Source organism: Alligator mississippiensis, chromosome 11 (assembly GCF_030867095.1).
Source record: "Alligator mississippiensis isolate rAllMis1 chromosome 11, rAllMis1, whole genome shotgun sequence".
Lineage (NCBI taxonomy): Eukaryota > Metazoa > Chordata > Crocodylia > Alligatoridae > Alligator > Alligator mississippiensis.
Genome location: NC_081834.1, coordinates 53,354,543 through 53,374,152, shown reverse-complemented (window position 1 = coordinate 53,374,152; position 19,610 = coordinate 53,354,543). Strand labels below are relative to the sequence as shown.

At 50.0% G+C, this 19,610-nt stretch overlaps 1 long non-coding RNA gene across 1 annotated transcript; it reads right to left on the bottom strand.

Annotated features, from left to right (window-relative positions):
• LOC106738046 (uncharacterized) lies at nt 1–13,561 on the bottom strand. The gene is made up of 5 exons (XR_009455686.1): nt 13,290–13,561; nt 12,982–13,147; nt 11,920–12,216; nt 10,890–10,940; nt 1–8,822 (listed from the first exon to the last, which is right to left on the bottom strand). It is a non-coding gene; the product is annotated as an uncharacterized LOC106738046 (long non-coding RNA).
• Between the last annotated feature and the right edge of the window lie 6,049 nt (nt 13,562–19,610).

Sequence of the window (19,610 nt, the reverse complement as noted above, 5' to 3'; positions counted from 1 at the left end):
TGACTTGTTCAGATTTTATTCAACTGCATGCATGTTATTGGGCAAACATCAACATGACAATAAAACACCCAGGCCAAACTTTCATAACCCACAAGAGCACAGTGAGCAAAAGTAAAAATAAAAAATCCTGTGCTACTGTGTAACTACATATAACTGGAAGCGGAGTTAATGTTCAAGGAGCTGCCGCATGCCTTCATTTCCAAGCTGGCGGTGTCATAATTGAACTTTTAGAGATTTGTTTGAAGTCATTTGCTTTTCTAGTCCCAGTTGGTTTTGTATGTTCAGAAAAATATTAGGCCTCTAAGGGTATGTGCATTTCCCTGGGGACAAATAGTATGGAACATATTTGTGCTACAGCTAGTTGCCCCAGGTGGGGTAGCCAAAGCACCTGAGCTGGCCCCAGCAACCTTACCTGAGGCTCTGGGGGCCTCCCAGGGATGCAGCAGTGATCTGGGAGTGTGAAGCCTGGCCGACAGCTGAAGTGTGGTTCTAGCTGGCCAGGTTCTGGTTTTGGGAAGCACACAATGCAGCCATATGTGCCACACTACTTTGCATTTTTTTGGACACCAGGATCCCTGGTGTCAAAAAACCCTTGCCATACTGCTAATTTGCAGAATGGCAAATGCATGCAGTTTGGGGTGCCACAGACGGGTTTGCAGCACTGCAAACTGCACGTGCACGCTTGTGGGGATGCTTCTTGGGTGTCTGACTGCCTCAGTGGAAACAAGGCTCCTTCTGCACTTTATTATGAAGGAGGACTGGAGGGTAAAGCATGGCACCAGGACTAAGATCAAAGAACAGTTCCCAAGGCACCATGAGCCATTTGGGCTGAGATTTTCAAAGGAATCTTAGGGAGTCATGTTTCCACTTTCCATTGAATTTCAGCTGGTGAGAGTCCGTGGTTTCACTTGCTTAGCTCCACTGGAAAACCCCAGCTTTCATACCTCTGGGTTAGGCTTTCTAGAAGATTAAGTCTAACTCACTGAATTTAGCTAGGAGTAGCAGCAGAGAAATCCACTCTGAAATGGGCTGTAATTGAACTGATTGCATTCTATTTATAAATATAAACATTAGAATGTGCACTAACTTGCTAGAATATATATATGGCTTGAAAAAAGCCCCCCAAATTAGGCAAAACATAGTCAAAAGATACTGTTATATTAGTCCTGTAGTCATTACGGTTAAATGTGCATCTCTTATTCAGATTCATAAAACAAAACCTAGCCTTCCTGAGGATCTTGATAGTCCCTTACTATCAGTCATTTCTATACTTGAGTTAGTATGACAACACATGAGGTAAGGTTTTTAGCTAGAGTTAGAAATAGTCTGCAGAGATGTGCAATAGAAGCAAGACATTACCAGGAGTGGCTAACAGACAGCACAATTGCAGAATAAGGAACAGTTTGAATAGTGGGGGGCATTAAGAAGATTAAAAAGGACAGAGGACCATTAACACCTGTGGTGTGGAGAGAGATTAGCAGGGATCAGGGAGCTGATTATGAGCCACGAAGCCAACTGACTGTCTCATCACTGCCTGAATAGAAATACCGCTGCTCTTCCTGGGCTGCTGGTTTATGCTTTGGATGGAATGGAAATCAAAGGGAGGTGCAAAGTGCACCAGTGTGTTCCTCCGTCCCCTGCAATCCATCCCTGGCCCCATGCACATACCTGGAATAATTAATATAGTGCCAGGTTCCTTCCCAAGGGTGGAGTGCCTGTCAGCATGGCCCTAAACAAGTGGTGTTGCCACAGACTAGACTTGTTATGGTACAGACTGTTCACAGGGTTTGGAGACAGCTCTGCAGCTTTTTTATGGGAGTCAATGGTATTGCACTCTCAAAAGGAAGATGTGGGAGAGGATTTCCAGGGGAAGAACCCTCCTCTGGTGGTTTTTACGCACAGGGGCTGATAATCAGTCCCTTCTGCAATAAATGCAAAGATGACATAAATATCTTGTTTTTTCTCAAAAGGTCTCCTAGGAGACAGGAAATGAGAGGAAGTGATAATTGTGTAGGATCAGGGCCTCTGGGAAGAATGGCCCGAACATCAGTTCTCATTTTTGTTTCTTTGTTCCCCTTTTTCTTTTCACTGTGTCACAGCGGGGTCCTCGCGGAAGGCCGTGATCTCCTTGAGGCCCTCTCACCGTGCTACTTCGGCCCGAGGGCACCCTCCATTCTCGCCCGCCACGTCTTGATAGAATATATGTAATAGGGAGGCTGTCCTGTGTTTCCTCGGGCATGTAAGCTCCTGGACCCCTCGTGGGTCTCCCCGTACAATGGGCGCTGCCCAAGCACCCCAGCCTTATGGGCTATGCGTGGCTCCTACCAGCACCTAATACCACGCCCCAAGCCTCGCAGATGTAATGGACGTTGTCCGGTCTGTCTCTCTCGTGCCCAGCCTCCCGCTGGGCCTCCCCTGATGGTACGGTCCCGCTCAGGGACTCCCTAGCGGGCCCCGGTCCTATGGGCCAACCGCACGGGCACCCTCTCTGACCCTGGCTCCCCGCGCTGCTACTCCCCATCTTCTCGGGGCAATTGCAGCGCCCTGCCTCAGTCTGAGGGGTGTTACCGCACTAGCCTGCGGCCGGGCTCGCTATGCCCGTCTCGGGCTCCTCGGTAATTGCCCTCCTCTCTAGGGCTCCTTAGTATGGCGCTCCCCCTCTCTGGGGCTCGCCATGCCCACACTGGGCTATTCAACAGCATACAATGGCGCTCCCCCTCTTTGGGGTTCACCGTGCCCACACTGGGCTACTCAATAATATTGCCCCTTTCCTGGGGCTGGGGTCTATGTTTCCCCCCACATGCAATCCGGGGTCTAGGTCCCCGTCCACAACCTACGGGTTGCACCCGCGACCCACTGGCCGCGCTTCTCGCCGCCAGCTGCTCACGCACTGGCGTGCGAGCTGCGCCTTCCCTGGCGCTATGCAGACAATGCGCCCTCTTGGGGCTGGGGCCCCCCACACTCCCGTGGGGCCCCTGTATGAGGCCTCCTCCAACCCCTACAGCCTCACCCAAACCTCCGGGTGTAATAACACAAACACAAAGCAAAACCACAAGCCCCTAGGCTGTAACATAAATGCAAGCTCCAGCCATCTGGCTATAACTCCAACCTGAAGCCCTATGGCCATAACACCTTGCTCCCTATGACCATGGTACTTGCTGCTCGGCTCCTTTCCACATCCTCAAACCCAGACCTCCTGCCTCTCCAGCTGCCAGCAGGGAACTACCAGCCTGGCTCCAGCCCTGGGCTTGATAAGGGCCAGGCCCTGCCCACTACAGGCAGCTGGCTCCCCTTAGTTGCTCCGGCACCCCGCAGCTGTGCTCAATTGGCTCTGCCAGGGCTCTCTCCCTGGCAGTTTCTCCTCTCTAGGAGCAGGCACCGAGGTGCCCTGCGACACACTGTATACCAGGTGCTTATCCTTTTACATTCCCTTTTCAAAGGTTATGTTCAGAGCTGATATAAAACCCAACAGATTCCCATACTAAATACCTCACATAGGAATGCAGGCTACTTAACTAAAATCCCAGCAGACAGAGTCCATATTGGTTCCCCAAGCCTTGCAACTCTGTTTTAATTCAATGCCATCCAAGACGGAACCACTTCATTTTAAATATAGATGTATACGTAAATACACATATACTACAAAAACATTGGTGCGCGTGTGTGTGTGTGTATGTATGTGTATAATACATATGATTCATGCACATGCACACACACGCACATCCCCGTATACTGCTTTTCTGTTGTAATAAAACCAAGCATGTGCACACACACATACAGGTATGGGCACATGCACAGGCACGTGTGCACACACACACTTAGCTTCATTACAACAGAGAAGCAGGATATTCCAGAACGTCACTCACAACAGCATTAATGCATTTTGAGCCAACTTGGCTCTCGAATGCAAAACTTTCCTGTGTTATTTTTTAAACTGCAAACTTCAGTTGCTGGGAAATGTTATATAAGCCTATTACTTTTGGGCAGAATATGTAGCAATGGGTTTTTTAGCAAAATAGATTCATATTAAATTTCAGGAAAAAATGCCATAATTGGGAGAACCATAGGACAATGGGACATGTTACCCAGGGAAATTGTGGCATCTCCTTCACTGGAGATTTCAAAGGCAATTCTGGAGAACCATAGAAAATAAAGTTTGGAGAGGATCTCAGGAGGTCATCTAGTTCGATCCTCTGCTCAAAACAGGACCAGCCCTAAATAGATCATCCCAGTCAAGACTTTGTCTACCTGGGTCTTAACAACCAACAAAGATGGAGATTCCACCACCTCTCTGGGTAGCTTGTTCTAGCCTCACCTTCCTAGTGAGAAAGTTTTCCTAATGTTTAACCTAAACTTCCCTTACTGCAACTTGAGACTGTTGTTCCTTGTTTTGCCATCTGCCACCACTGAGGACAGTCCATCTCCTCCAGGTAGTTGAAGGCTGCTATTAAATCCCCTCTCAGTCTTCTCTTTTGCAGACTGAATATGCCCAGTTCTCTCAGCCTCTCTTCAAAAGTCACGTGTCCCAGACCCCTAACAATTTTCATTGCACTCTGGTAGACTCTCTCCAATTTGTCCACATCCTTCCTGTAGTGGAGGACCCATTGGCGACACATAGGGGGTGCATGCGGGTGCACTTGCACGCCCTGAGATTGGTGGTGCACCCCCTGAGATTAGCTGCCGCCAGTGTTGCCTGTAGGTGGTCGCTGCTCGCCACCACCCAGCCTCGCTTCCAATGGTGCCAGCAGCATCTACGGGCAGTCGCTGATCACCGCTGGCTGCCACCAATGCTGCTGGTGGTGTCTGCAGGTGGTTGCCACTTGGCACTTGCCACTCCCCCATCCCCTCACCACCGCCACTGCTGTGGCTGCCTGCAGGAGCTCCCAGCTCAGCCTGCCCCCACCGCCGCCTGTGGGTGGTCGCCATGCCCTCTTAGCCTCTGGAGGCATGCAACATTTATGGGAGGGCCCAAAACTGGACACAATACTCCAGATGTGGCCTCATCAGTGCCAAGCAGAGCAGAAGAAACACTTCCCTCTATCTGCTGCCAACGCTCCTACTAATGCAGCCCAGTATGCTGTGAGCCTTCATCAAAACAATGGCATGCTGTTGGTTCATATTCATTTCGTTGTCCACTGTAACCCCCTGCGGTTTCTGCAGAGCTGTTGCTTAGCCAGTAAATCCTTAGTTTGTACCAGTGCACAGGTTGTTCCCCCCAAAGTGCAAGACTTTGCACTTTCTCTTGCTGAACCTCGTGATATTTCTTTTGGTCCAATCCTCCAATTTGGGCCAAAAGGTGTCATCTTGGTGTCATCTGCAAACTTGCTAAGGGTGCACTGCATCCCATCTTTCAGATTGTGGATTAAGATATTGAATACAACCGGCCCAAGGACCAAACCCTGGGGCACTCCACTTGATGCCAACTGCTAACTAGACACTGAATCATTGATTGAGCCCTTTGAGCCTGATAATCCAGCCAATTTTCTATCCACTTTACAGGCCATTCATTCAACCTGTACTTCCTTAGCTTGCTTGCAAGAATGTTAAAAGAGACCATATCAAATGCCTTGCTAAAGTCAATGTATACCACGTCCACCACTCTTACCTGTTCACCGCTCTTCCCACATCCACAGAACTAGTCATCTTGTTACTGAGGGCAATCAGGTTGGTCAGTCATGACTTGCCTCTGGCGAATCCATGCTGACTGTTCCTAATCACCCCTTTCTACTAGTGCTTAGAAATAGATTTCTTGAGGACCTGCTCCATGATTTTTCCAGGGATGGAGGTTAGGCTGACTTTCAACATGCCTGTCTCCAGTATCATACTGTAGCTCTGAGCAGCCATACAGCTTTTACATAAAGAAAAACTCCTCCTCTTCTTCTCCCTTGCCTATCTTTCCTGAACAGTTTATACCCCTCCATGACAGTACTCCAGTCATGTGAGCTATCCCAGTCTTTGTTATTCCAATCACTTTATGGCTCCATGACTGTATGAGGGTTTCCAATTATCCCTGCTTGTTTCCCAGGCTCCATTCATTCATGTACGAACATGTGAGGTAACCAGCCGATTGCCCTGCTTTCTCAGGAAGAATGAGAAGGCCTCCCTTGTTGCCCCCTCCGGCTCATGCTTTCTTCAGGTCACCAGCTTCCTCACTTACCTCTGGGCTTTGGTTTCCATTCCCCAGAGAACCTACTTTGAAGCATTCCTCACTAGGTTAGTGAGTCTGTCTTCAAAAATGCTCTTCCCTTTCTTTGTAAGGTGGATCCTATCTCTTCCTACCAATCCTTCTTGGAACAACGTCCCCTGGTTGAAGAAGCCAGAGCCCTGCTGGTGACACCATCTGCACAGCTATGCATTGAGCTTCAGGATGCATCTGCTCCTGCCTGGGCCCTTCCCCTTGCCTGGAAGGATAGAGGAGAATAGCACCTGAGCCCCTGTCCACTTCACCCTTGCACCCAGTGTCACTTTTGATCTGCTCAGGGTCCCCTCTGGCAGTATCATTGGTGCCCCTAAGCAGGAGCAGTGTGGGGTAGTGGTCAGAGCTGGATGAGTCTTGGTAATCCCTCGATGACATCTTGGATCCAGGTTCTGGGCAGCAGACCACCCAAGACAACAGGTTATATCAGCAGATGGATGCTTCTTTTGCCCACAGAAGGGAGCTGCCAACCACCATCACACATTGCTTCCTTTTGGTGACAGCGGTCTTGATCTTCCCAATGTTGGGGAAGCCTGTCCTGGCCTCTTCCATTGATGGAACACGCTCCTTCTCCTCTGTTGCTAGCACTCCCAATCTGTTTTCCAGCCAAACCACTGCAGGTGGGGAATAAAGACTTCTGCTGGCTGCCAGAGGTCAAAAGCTTCCAGCTTCCACCTTCCTGGGAGTCTTGTGTCCTTTTCCTTCTTCGGTGCCCCTCTGGGAGTCCTTTGTCTGCAGTCCTAGAGGTTTTCTCCAATGTGGAAGAGAAGCATATGCCAGGGACTGTTTAGGAAGAGCACATCCTGAATCTGTGCAGGAACTTGGACTAGATGATCCTGGAGATCCCTTCCAACCCTATGAGTCTAACAAACTATGAACCTAATAAACTATGGGCTAGGTCCTTCTCTGATCTACCTCAGTGGGGCTTCATTGACCTTAGAGGAAGTATCCTTATTAACAACAGATTGTTGTTTGGCCTTGAATGATCATCTCTTTTTACAAACCTTATAGTGGACTGAGACAGGAATGGTGATGCCAATGCATGGGGGAGAGTCTCAGCTAAGTATAGACATTTATCTAACTGCTTGGCCTGTTTTCTTCAACATGGTGTTTATAATAGGCCTTATGGAATTAACAGTCTTAAAGCTTTTGTTATAATGTTAAAAGCATGTTAAAATCAGTAGACATTAAATAGTAGTAAAAAAGCCAAACACAAAACCCAACAAGCAAACCTAGGGTTCATGTTGAGACAAATTCACACCAGAAAAGCTTATGAAAAATAAACAGTCCTAAACAGCTCTTCCAACCCTCATTTTTTGTGTGATTTTACAAGTGCATGTTTAAACCTTTGCCACACACTAAAACAGAGGTGGACAAAATATGGCCCGTGGGCCAGATCTGGCCTGCCAATTGATTTTATCGAGCCCATGGGCAGGAGGCACAGGTGACAGCACCGCATGGCAGGCCCTGAATGCTTATGTTCTTGCTCTGGTGCCAGCCCCAGACCAGCTGCAGGGAGCACGTGTGTCTGCATGTATATGCACGTGTGTCTGCATGTGCGTGTGCGCGTATGTTTGTGCGCACAGACCTCAACAATTCACCAAAACTTAAGTGGCCCTCCAGCCCAAATAATTGCCCATCCCTACTCTAAAATCTGTCTGGTTTGTAGTATGTTTTCCACAGAACATTTTGCCTGAGACAAGATGGAGTGCCTAAAATTTCATGTGGTTATAGGGAAATTACATGACAAGAGCTTGGGTGGGAAAATATCAGCTTCTATTGGGGAGCTGACACCAATCTTACTTGTGCAGCCAGCTTAAAAGATTGTGGATGAGTGAACATAAGGTGAGATTTTTGGGTTTCCATCACTTAAAAAAAACAAAACCCTCAAAAAAACCCTAAAGTGCAAGGAGCAGAATAAATTATAGCTGGTCAGGATCCTGAACTCTACTGCTATACTGCTGAATCAGGGGAAGCTTCATTAGTGTCAACAGTTATTTTGGATTTGACCCAGAGTGACATCCAAATCTTCCCTGAAGTGCAGTGTGTCTCAAAACCCAGAAGCCCTGAGACTCAATACCTAGAACAGATCTATCTGAAAATGGAGGTGAGCAAAATAAAACTTGAAGCCTGTCCTAAGGTACAAACATAGACAAATACTGCTAGTGGTGTATATAGCCCGCAGCATAGCAGGACAGCTTCTGCAATGGTGGTTACCTTTATGCCTTCCTACGAATGTAGCATCCATGGCTGCCATCCTAGTCACGCCCCCCGATTTACACAACTGTATATAAAATATATACCTGAAGCATTTGCCACTTTAACAATGCCACTATTAACAGTTGGCGCAAGCTTTGTGCTGAGGTGGTTCACGAGGACAGAGGTATGCTGACAGTTGCTGGAACAATTGCAACAAAATCAATACTAGCATTTTGGAGATAAATTTCCACTATATACGAAGGCTGCCTTGGTTTTTATGGTGGCCTTCTGTTAGGGGGTGCCAGCAGATTTTGTAATGTAGATTTCTTCCAAGGAGCAGCTTCTTAAAATTTAAGCCCCAGGACCAAAAGTAGACATATTGCCACAAGATTCCCCATAGAAAGGCTCCAGGTCTGTGTCGCAGACTCTGTAGAAAGAGAGGAGATAATGTTACAAGAATTTTACAGGGCTAAAGTGCCTGCCACGGTAAAGTGCTCCAGAAAGTATTAAAAAAACAGAAACAAAATACTTAATGTGTATATTATGACAATAAGTGCCTAGAGATATCAATCTGGGTCAGGCCTTCACTGTGCTGGATCCTGTATAAAAACACAACATAGGAAAATTCATAGGTTTAATAGTTTCATAGATGTAGGGTCGGAAGGGACCTGAGTAGATCATCAAGTCCGACCCCCTGCCCTGGGCAGGAGTGAACACTGGGCTCATATGACCCCAGCTAGGTAATTGTCAAGCCTCCTCTTAAAGACCCCCAGGGTAGGAGCCAGCACCACTTCTCTTGCAAGTTGGTTCCAGATCCTAGCCGCCCTGACAGCGAAGTAGCGCCTCCTGATGTCCAGCCTGAACCTACTCTCAAACAATTTATGGCCATTATTCCTTGTTACTCTGGGAGGTGCTCAGGGGAACAGGGTCTCTCCCATTCCCCATTGGTTCCCCCTGGTAAGTTTATAGACGGCCACTAGGTCCCCTCTCAGGGTTTGTGGAAGTTACTATAACCCTAATAATGGATTAGTGCACTGATCCTTGTGGGATTATTGATTAGATTAAATTTGGTTTTAGGTCTGGCATGACCATCCAGCCCACTGTTCCCTGAGCGACAAAGTATATGGTAGGGGAAGAGGAGGGACTGGACCAGGAAAAACAGAAGAGTTTGAGGGCCACTGATCTAGTCTGACTTCCTTTACCCCACAGAATAGATGTCATTTCACTTCACAATTCTTACAGATCACTGGATTGGGAAGCGGGAGACATGGGTTCAATGCCTAGTCCTGTCACTAGACTGCTGTCTGACCGTGGGCAAGTCTCTTCATCTCCTAATGCCTGGATTCAGATCTGCGTCATTAAAGATGAACAGGCTCATCCCTTTTCAGGGTGCTCAGTATTTTCTTTTATCTTAGCAGAATCCTGGCAGTTGTCTAATTCCTAAAAGTTTTTCACTTAAGATGAAAACTCAAAATTCTAATATAATAAAAGGCTTAGTCTGTGTGTCTGTCTGTCCGTAGCGCTTTTGCCCAACTGCACATGCGCTGATTGGCTATGGGCTGGGTGGACAGGGATGGGGCCAGCTGAGTTAAAATAGGAGCTCCTCCACCGGCACCACCTCCTCTTGCAGCCTCCAGTGCAGTGGCTCCCTCCTCCCCACCTCCACAGGAGCTAAAAAAACATTGGGTAGAGAACTTTAAAAGCAGCAGGGCCAGCCGAGGAAAAGCAGGAGCCCCTCGGTCATAGTCAGGTTGGACCTGAAGTGGAGGAGGGCGGTGGGGTGGGGTTGGACCTGAACTGGGGTGGGAGGGGGGACGGGGTTGGACCCAAAATGTTGCCCAGTTGTCCATGACCTGGACCAAAGATCTGATCTGGTACAGGATGGAGAAGGAATCAGTGGAATAACAAATCCTTTTTTCCCAAACCTGGCTGAATGATTATTCCCTCACTGTCTCACATCATGCCACAAAGCTCTAATGGCCACCTCAGGACAGTACCATGCTGTCTAGTATCATCTTTAGACATCTAGATGGACTTGGCACATAACTGGGATCCCTGAAAAACCATTAAGTCAAAGGATGATGGGATCCTCTTCTCCGCTTGCTGCTGTTTTGTGACTTAATCTTAAGGCTGAAGTGATGATGTACTGGAAGAGTACATAGGATAACAGTTTTCCAGGGACCCTTTTTCCAGGCAGGGCAGAGAAGCAGCAGAGTTGGGTGGCTGTGTCCAGTTAGGGGCTTAAAAAGTGGAAGTGGATTACAATCTGCCAGATGCTAGCTGCAGTGTGGGAACTGTATGCATCAGATACTTGTAATACTGGATATAGGATATGGGACAGTGGTGGAGAACTTGGAAGCAGTTTATGGAGGAAAACATGTCTTACACTCATATTTTCATGCCTTCAAGCTGGCACCCAAGGTTTGGGGTCACTGACAGGCACCCAGCTGGTTTAGCTTCTTAGTACAGAAGAGAGGAATTTCATTTCACTTACTGTTCCCCTGCGGGCTCCCAGGAGCTTGTTCCCCACCAGCATGTGAAGGACCTGGAAATTACATAGCAATGAACATTTCTGCGGGGCACATCCACTTTCCAAAAATTTTCAGGTTTTCATAAAAAACAAAACAGCAGCAGCCAAAAACCCATATGGACACGTGCCAACACCCCTCCCGCAACAAACACAGAGAAAACTCCAAACCTGAAAACATCCCCGTTCAGCAGGGGATATACAAAATAATGGCAACCAGCCAAACTATTTCATTTGTTAGATTCTGACAACTCTGTGTAGGGGGAGGCGGAGGGGCTTGGTTGGTTTGGAGGTAGTAAATGGAAGAGTTAGTAAGAGAAGTTGCTGATTTATTACTACAGAGATATTTTAATTTTTGCCATTTTTTTTACAAGGGATCCTATGGTTGTTCAGCTCTAGTGGACACTTGCACGCCAGTAGTTGACGTTGAGCTTTACGGTCAACAACGGCCTAAGAGTATGGATGGACATAACCAGTGTAGGAACATCCAAGAGTACCCTACAAGCTGTTATCACACAACTGCTATGTCTGCATGATTCTGTAGTGATAGACGTGTGTTAAAACTGTTTCAACTTTAACCCTGCTTCATCCAGAGCCTAAGTGAGGGCAATGTGTCTGACTTGTACCATTACAGGATCATAAAGATATAACAGAAGATAAAAACTAATGCAAACTCCCATTTTTGCATACCCCGAGGTGAACAGGGCAGATCTCTCCTTTTGGACTATTCATTTCAGGTTCTGTGCAGACTGAGGCAGACATCAAGGCATTAGATTAAACCTGCTTTATATTTTTGAGAAAGAGGTAGTTAGCTCTGTTAGTCTGAAATCTGAAAGAAGGTGGGGCAGGGTGGCATCTTAGAGTTAATCTCTAAGATGCCACGCTGCTCTGCCTTCTATTGTGTTTCTAAGGTTATGTTACAAATGCAAACTAATTTTCGGCATCACAGATCTGCATTAAACTCAGGTACCTATAGGTCGTTGAATACAGTACTTACTTCTTGTAGCCAGATCAACATTTGCGATGCATCTTTTATCCATAGAAGTTTGGATCAGGTATCTTCCCTCCAGCCATCGGTGCAGAGTAGCAGTGAACTCGTTGCTTGACAAAGACACATAACCTTGAAAAGTGCTGTTGTAGTAGCTTGGGGAGCCTGATCTGAATTGCAGAATATCCACACAGTCAGGAGCCCTGGTCTGCCTGCACACAACAACCATTTCTCTGGGCAATGATAATGGGAGGCTCACTTTGGATTCTGCAGGTGCGGAGCAGGTATATGACGGACATTTCTCAGCTGGGAAAAGAATTGATAGAGAGGTGCTGTATAGGCTTCCATTTATCTTTTACTATAATGATAGGAGTAGCATCAAGCAGTGCCAGCTGAGATTGGGGCCCCATGGTCCTAGATGCCCTGCATACACACACAGCTCCAGCTCAACTCCTCTTAGCTTTCAGTAGAATCTGAGCATCCATCTTAATTTTAATTTACAAACCTGCCCACTGTTGTTAAAGTCAGCCGGGGCCTGGTGTGTCTGGAGAAGGTAGAAAAGTAATATAACTGCTCCCCGCTCCCCTCCCATTAAGGATGGGGGACAGAGAGGTGGAGTGACTTGACCACGGTTGTGTAGGGGCTCTGGGTAAGCAATGAGAAAGGACCTGGGAACACTCGGGTCCCAGTCAAGTTTCTTAGCCTCAGGGGCAACCTGGCCCCAATCTCGATGGGTTTTCCTGGATGGGTTTTCCTGCTCATTTTCCTAACTGAGCACAAGTCTTTGTAGAAATCCTCGCTGATTGGCTGCTTTCTCCACACTTCCATCCCAGACAGAGGACTTGTCTGCAGCTCCAGAGCCCCGCAGTCTCAAAAGCGGTTTTTTTGCTGGCTTCTGTTCATCACCCCCACGAATGAAAATAGACACCTCTCCTATGGACAGAGCTGCACCCACTGCAAGAGCAGTGCAACCATATTTTCCCTATTTGTTCTCCCCCCCCCCCCCCCCCCCGGTGATGCTGGCAGGGACGGGGAAGTAGGATGGTTGGCCCAAGGAAGGCATGGCTATACCTGAGGTCTGACGACACTCCTGGGCGTGAACACCGGGGTGCATTTCAATGAGGGAGAGTCCTGTGGTGATGAGTAAGAGGATGTGGCGGGCTACCCAGCCACTGCTGCTGCACATCTCAGCCTTCCTGAGAGCCATGTTATATCCAGACAGGCTTGGATCTGAACTCTTTTAGGGAAAGAGGAAAGAAAAAATCAGACAGGTGCACAGTGTTTTCCACAACTGGTCCCTGCTGTCTGCATCAACTCTCTAATTGCAAAAGCAACATCCAGCTGTGTGGTTTTGCATGTAGTTGAGCCTTTAGACTTACCCCTGCTTTGTGCCTCCAGGATACACAGCTACTCTTTCTGTGTTTTTGCATAAAAAGAAAGCAGAACCGTTACTGCAATGCCACATGCCCTGCTCTGCGGCAGCTAGATAAGGAGTATGGAAGCAAAGTCCAAAACCCCACTCCACACCCCGTCTTCTCCCACAGCTGAAGGCAATACTGATAAACACAGTGACGTGTGGGTTGGATGGCAGGGTCCCGCCTATGCAGAACTGTTGGGGTGCTCCTGAGCCATTCCATGGTGAGAAGGATCAGGGCATGGATACCCAACACATTATTCACAGTGGAGGAAAAAAAAGGAGCGGACACACGGTATACAGCCCTCCATCACTGTACCTTTCTTTAATCTGGTGCAGAATTACCCCAGGAAAAACTCAGGGTAAAATTACACTGGTGTAAAGGTGGCACCCTGTAGACAATTCATTGCCAGAAATGGCAGCACTGTGTTTCAGGTAGAGGTGGTCTATCCATGCCAAAAAAGTCATGTTACCGATCTGGCAAGCAGTGTGTGTAGTTGCCATTTTGGAACCCAAGATGGCTGCTGTGAATTCATGTTTTGGTCAAGATTTCAACCCCCACTAGGGTTAGAAATGGATTCCAGTGATTCCTTGCATGAACTGAGGAGACCAACAGTAACCTTTTTGTCATGGTAGTCATTGTGGATTCCAAGGTAGCTGCTGGGCATTTACAGTTTTGTTTGTTATTAGATTCCCACAAGTTTTGCAAAATTGCTACATCAACTCTCTTCTGTTTCAGATTACCTCGACATGAAAATCTCTGATGGAGATTGTTGTCAAGAGAGTCACCCTTATCACCCTAAGGAGATGTTACAATGGAGCTGATGGCCTCGATGAGTCCAGCGAAGTACAGGAGGTATGACTTGCAATCTACAAGACGCATCCTATGTCTCAAAGCAGGTTTGCAGTCAACAATCAACCAAAGTACACCTGCTGGAACTGCGCGAACAAACGAGGCACTCATTCAACATAGCAAAGTTGCTGAATTTGACACTTTGTACGGCCGTATTCTTGACAGACTCTCACATTGTGTTGATCCTGCAGTGTAACCTTCCAAAAGCCACAATCGGCCCCGTTCTTGCTATGGTAGGAAGCTGTCCATCAAGAACGATGGGGGGGTGGGGGCGGGGCACCGGGGATGGAGCCATGCATCCAGGCCTGCACCTCACCCCCCTGTAGCTCCTCATCTGGCCTTGCTCCACACCCCACCGCCACTCTGGGTCCACCTCCAGCCCCCTGTGCGGCTCCTCGTCCGGCTGCCTCTACCCCTACCCCCCTCCTGCTGCTTTGGGTCTGACTCTGTTGCCCCCCCCCTCCCCCCACCACTTGGGGTCTGTCCCCGCTCCCCCCACACTCCCCGCCACTTCAGGTCCAACCACGCTCCCCCCTGCTGCTTCGGGTCGAACCCCACTCCCCCCGTGGCTTGGGGTCTGACCCCACTTCCCCCACCACCCTGCCACTTCGGGTCCAACCTCACTCCCCCCACCACCCTGCCACTTCAGGTCCAACCTCACTCCCCCCACCACCCTGCCACTTGGGGTCTGACCCTACTCCCCGCACCACCCTGCCACTTGGGGTCTAACCCCACTTCCCCCACTACCCTGCCACTTCGGGTCCAACCTCACTCCCCCCACCACCCTGCCACTTGGGGTCTGACCCTACTCCCCGCACCACCCTGCCACTTGGGGTCCGACCCCACTCCCCCCACCACCCTGCCACTTCAGGTCCAACCTCACTCCCCCCACCACCCTGCCACTTCGGGTCTGACCCTACTCCCCGCACCACCCTGCCACTTCAGGTCCAACCCCACTTCCCCCACCACCCTGCCACTTCGGGTCCGACCTCACTCCCCCCACCACCCTGCCACTTCAGGTCCAACCTCACTCCCCCCACCACCCTGCCACTTCGGGTCTGACCCTACTCCCCGCACCACCCTGCCACTTCAGGTCCAACCCCACTTCCCCCACCACCCTGCCACTTCGGGTCCGACCTCACTCCCCCCACCACCCTGCCACTTCAGGTCCAACCTCACTCCCCCCACCACCCTGCCACTTCGGGTCTGACCCTACTCCCCGCACCACCCTGCCACTTCGGGTCCAACCCCACTTCCCCCACCACCCTGCCACTTCAGGTCCAACCTCACTCCCCCCACCACCCTGCCACTTGGGGTCTGACCCTACTCCCCGCACCACCCTGCCACTTCAGGTCCAACCCCACTTCCCCCACCACCCTGCCACTTCGGGTCTGACCCCGTTCCCCCCTGTCCCGCTTCAGGTTCAACTACACTTCACCCCCCCCTCCCCCCTGCTGCTTTGGGTCCCATCCCACTTCCCCTCCTTCCCCCGCACCGCTTTGGGCCATCTTTGCTCTTTCCCTCCCCCCCCACTGCTTTGGTCTGGCCCCACTCCCCTCCCTCCCTCTCCCCCTGCCACTTTGGGTCCGACCCTGCTCCCCCCCACCCTTTGGGTCTGCCTGGCCCATTCTGGGGGCCTCTGGTCTGGGCAGTTGGGGGCGCCGCCAGCGTGACCCCCCACTTTGCCCTCAGGCAGGGAGGCGGGAAAGCACTGCTGCTGGGGGGCCGGGGCTTGTTCGCTGGCCCATGCAGCTGGGCTGCCCGGCCACTCGCAGCCCGCCCTCTCAGCTGCACATGCACAGTTGGCCAGAAGCATTACAGAGATACAGATAGACTAAGCCTTTTATTATATTAACATTTCTTTCACACACAAAAGACATGTTGAGAGACTTTTAAGACAATTGTGCAAGGTAGAAGATGAAAAGGAAGCCCTGCCATCAATGCCAAGTGAAGAACACGCTAGGACATCAAGCAGGCCATCTAACTCTAGCAGTTAAAAATACAGCCTGCGGGAAGGATTAGGTTTGTGGAGTGACTTTGTCTGGCCTGTAGTAGGTCCCTTGGTCCTGTCTGGTCCAGGCACCGTCCAGCCTGTGGCACATCCTCCCACCCCCTGGGCACACAGCAGGGCTCGGGCAGCTGTGGGGCAGAAGGATGTGCATATTCTGTCAGAAAAGTGCTAATAAGAAGAGACTGAGTTAAGCGTTGTCGTTTGAATTAGCCAATGCAGTACGCAGGCTGGCAGAGTAGAATGAAGTGTTACGTTGCCGAATTGCTGTTGAAGATCTAATAGCTGCTGAGGCATGTTACCATCCTGAATGCAGGTGGGAGCAATAAGTCTCTCATTCCCATTTGCATGTGGAGATCATGCAAAAAGATATTTTTCCTTCCGCTGAAGCACAAGCATGGCATCAAGTGATTTGATGAACTAGATCATGGGAGGACAATTATTTGGGCCTGTGGGCCACATAGGCAGTTCTGGGGACCTGCTGCAGGCCAGTCAGCAACCTCCCCCTCCCTCACCCTGGAACAGCCTGGAGCCTGCATGGCCTGCAGCTCCTCTCTGCCAACGCCAACAGTGCACAGCCCCAGCCCCAACCCTGGCCCACCCTGCACCCGCTCTGGACTTGCCCTGGCCAGAGTGGGTGAGCAGGAACCTGCATGCACAGCCCCAACCCTGGCCTGCCCTGCGCCTTCTCTGGACCACCCACCCACGCTGAGAAGTGGCCATGGCCGTGGCCGGGCAGAAGCTGCTGCTTGGCACAGGGGAAAAGCAGCCCGTCCCCCTTACCAATGCAGCGCTCTTCTTGCTGCAGTTGCCTGGAGCCTGCACCTGGCTGCCCTGCAGCTCCTCTCCACTGCTGCCTCCGTGGCAATGCAGAGAACCTGCAGGGCAGCCTGGGCATGAGCTCTGGGATGCTGCAGCAAGAAGGGCCCAGCAGTGGCAAAGAAGAGGGACTGCTTTTCCCCTGTGCTGAGCAGCAGCTTCTGCCCAGCTGCTGCCACTGTTTAGCAGGCCGGGGTCAGGGCTCTGCATGCAGGTTCTGGTTTGTCCAGAGCTGATTTGCTCCATCAGGCTGAGTTTGGAGCAGGCACAGGGCAGGCTGGAGTCAGAGCTGTGTGTGTGGGTCCCCGCCAGTACCATGGGACTGAGGCCAGAGGTGGTGGCAGCCAGAAGGAACCACTGCTGCCTGGGCTGCCTAGGAAAGCAGGCCAGCTGTGGAGCTGCCTCAGCCCCACTGTATGCCTAGGGGGTGGCAGGATGTGCCACGGGCTGGATGGTGTCTGGGCCGGACAGGACTGAGAGACCTACGGCAGGCCAACAAAGTCCCTCTGCAAGCCTAATCTTTCCCACAGGCTTTATTTTGCCCACCCCTGAACTAGATGCCAGTTTTGTATGGAAAAATATGTTCAGTGTGAAAGATATATTTGAAAGATACTGCAGTTTCATAGAAGATGAAAGTGGTGAATGTCCTCTGACCACACTGAAGCAAATGAAGCAAGAACTTCAGACTTGCACAGACACTCTGAATATACATGACAAAGGAAGAAAAATCATGAACGCCATTGTCTGGAAACATCTTACTGCAGATGCTGCCAAGAGCTTCTATGTAAGCGTACCCAAATCAAAACTGAAAACCTTCTAGGATGTAAAGTCAGCTGTGGGAATGTGCAGCAAAATGAAACAGGAGCAGAATGCAAAAGAGATCCAGCGAAGGCTACTCACAGCAGTTGCAGAAGGTTCAACGTGCATTCTTTCCTGCAGCATGAGCTGTCTGAATACCCTCCATCACTTTTTAAACCTAACAATTCATTCAGCGTGACTCACAAAGCAGCTTTGTCACAGATCTTGATTGGAGATAAAGCAGTAACTGTTCTGCCAGATGCTACTTCTGAGAAATCAACTGATATGATCAATAGCACGGCATATTGTACAGAGGATAAGAAAGCTGGAAACTGCACAAACATTTGGGGATTTGGCTGATTCTTTTGTACAACAAGTGTTTACCAACTATGCCAGCACATGTGATCGAATCAACATTGTCTTCAATCAATACACATCACCATCCATAAAGGCAGACACAGGAATATTAAAGATTCAAACTTCTAGGCCGATCTGCAGAATCATTAGCAGCAGATCTCTTCTGCTATCAGTATCATGGTGTAGTTCCATACCCTTACCAGCAAGCAAAGAAAACCCAGTTCATTTTCTAAGCAAGGAACTTCTTTAGGAATCACGTTGATGTTTCCAAAGTGAACAAGCACTCATTGTTGGTGGTTTTGCTGATGGAAAAGCAGAGCACTCCGGCTCATGGGATGATGAGGTTTAGATGAAGAGAAGCAACCCAGTAAGATTAGTTCCAGTTCGTGATATTGTGTCAGAACTGCCTGAACCAGTCCATGGATCTCTAACTGGATTTCATAGTGTCACTGGTTGTGATACCACAAGCCAGCTCAGTGGTCACACTAAGAAAACTGCTTGGAAAGTGGCAGGTCTGGGAAGTAGGCCTCATGTTGTTAATGATTTGTCCAGTTGTGTAGAAAAGCTTGTCGCATTGTTGTATTAGCTGTCAACATTTTTTATAATCCTTCTGGACGTTAGGGTGAAATTATTCCACTAAGGAAAAGCTCTGGATAAATTTCTGCCTACATATGACTCCGTTATGCACCATGTATGTAGAACCAATTATCAAAGTCTTGTTTGGTGACATCTGCTTGACCCTAATCCACCATTGCCATCACCTGACCAATGTGGTTGCCAAGTTGGAAATGATGGTTATATTCCTACTAGCCAATTGCCTGTGATGAATGATGGATTTCAGAGGAGTGGCCCTGGCACGGCCCATTCTGTTGCCCCTCACTGCCAAGCCACAACCCCCCACCCCTGCTGCTGCCCCCACTGCCAACCCACTGACCCCAGCCCTGCCAGTGCCCCTCACTCACCAAACCCTGCCCCCCTGGACCCTGCTGGTGCCCCCCACTCCTGACCCACAGCCTCCTGGCACTGTCAGTGCCCCTCACTCACCAAACTGCAGTACCCTGCCCCCACCACCCTGCCAGAGGAGCCCCATCTGTCCCCGTCCTGCCCGGGCTGGAGCGTGGTGGCTCCGATTCATGCAGGTGGCAGTGGTGTGTGTTCGCCCCAGCGCAGGCTGAGGGAAGAGGACGGGAGGCTTGTGGCATCCCTGGGATAGGGCTGCAGTGCCCTGCGGGCAGCTTGGCCAGGGCCTTTCTCCCCCTCCGCTTTCTTCACCCCCTCCCCAGGCAGCGGCTACTGGTTGCCCAGCCCCTCTGAGTACAGGCACTGGCGCCGGTGCTGCCGCCCCACCTTTTTCCCCACTGAAAAACAGGCAACTGTTCCCTTCCCCCCCTGCCCTTTCACAGCTGCAGCCCCCACTCCCCTTGTCCTGCCCGAATGTCCGGGATCTTGCT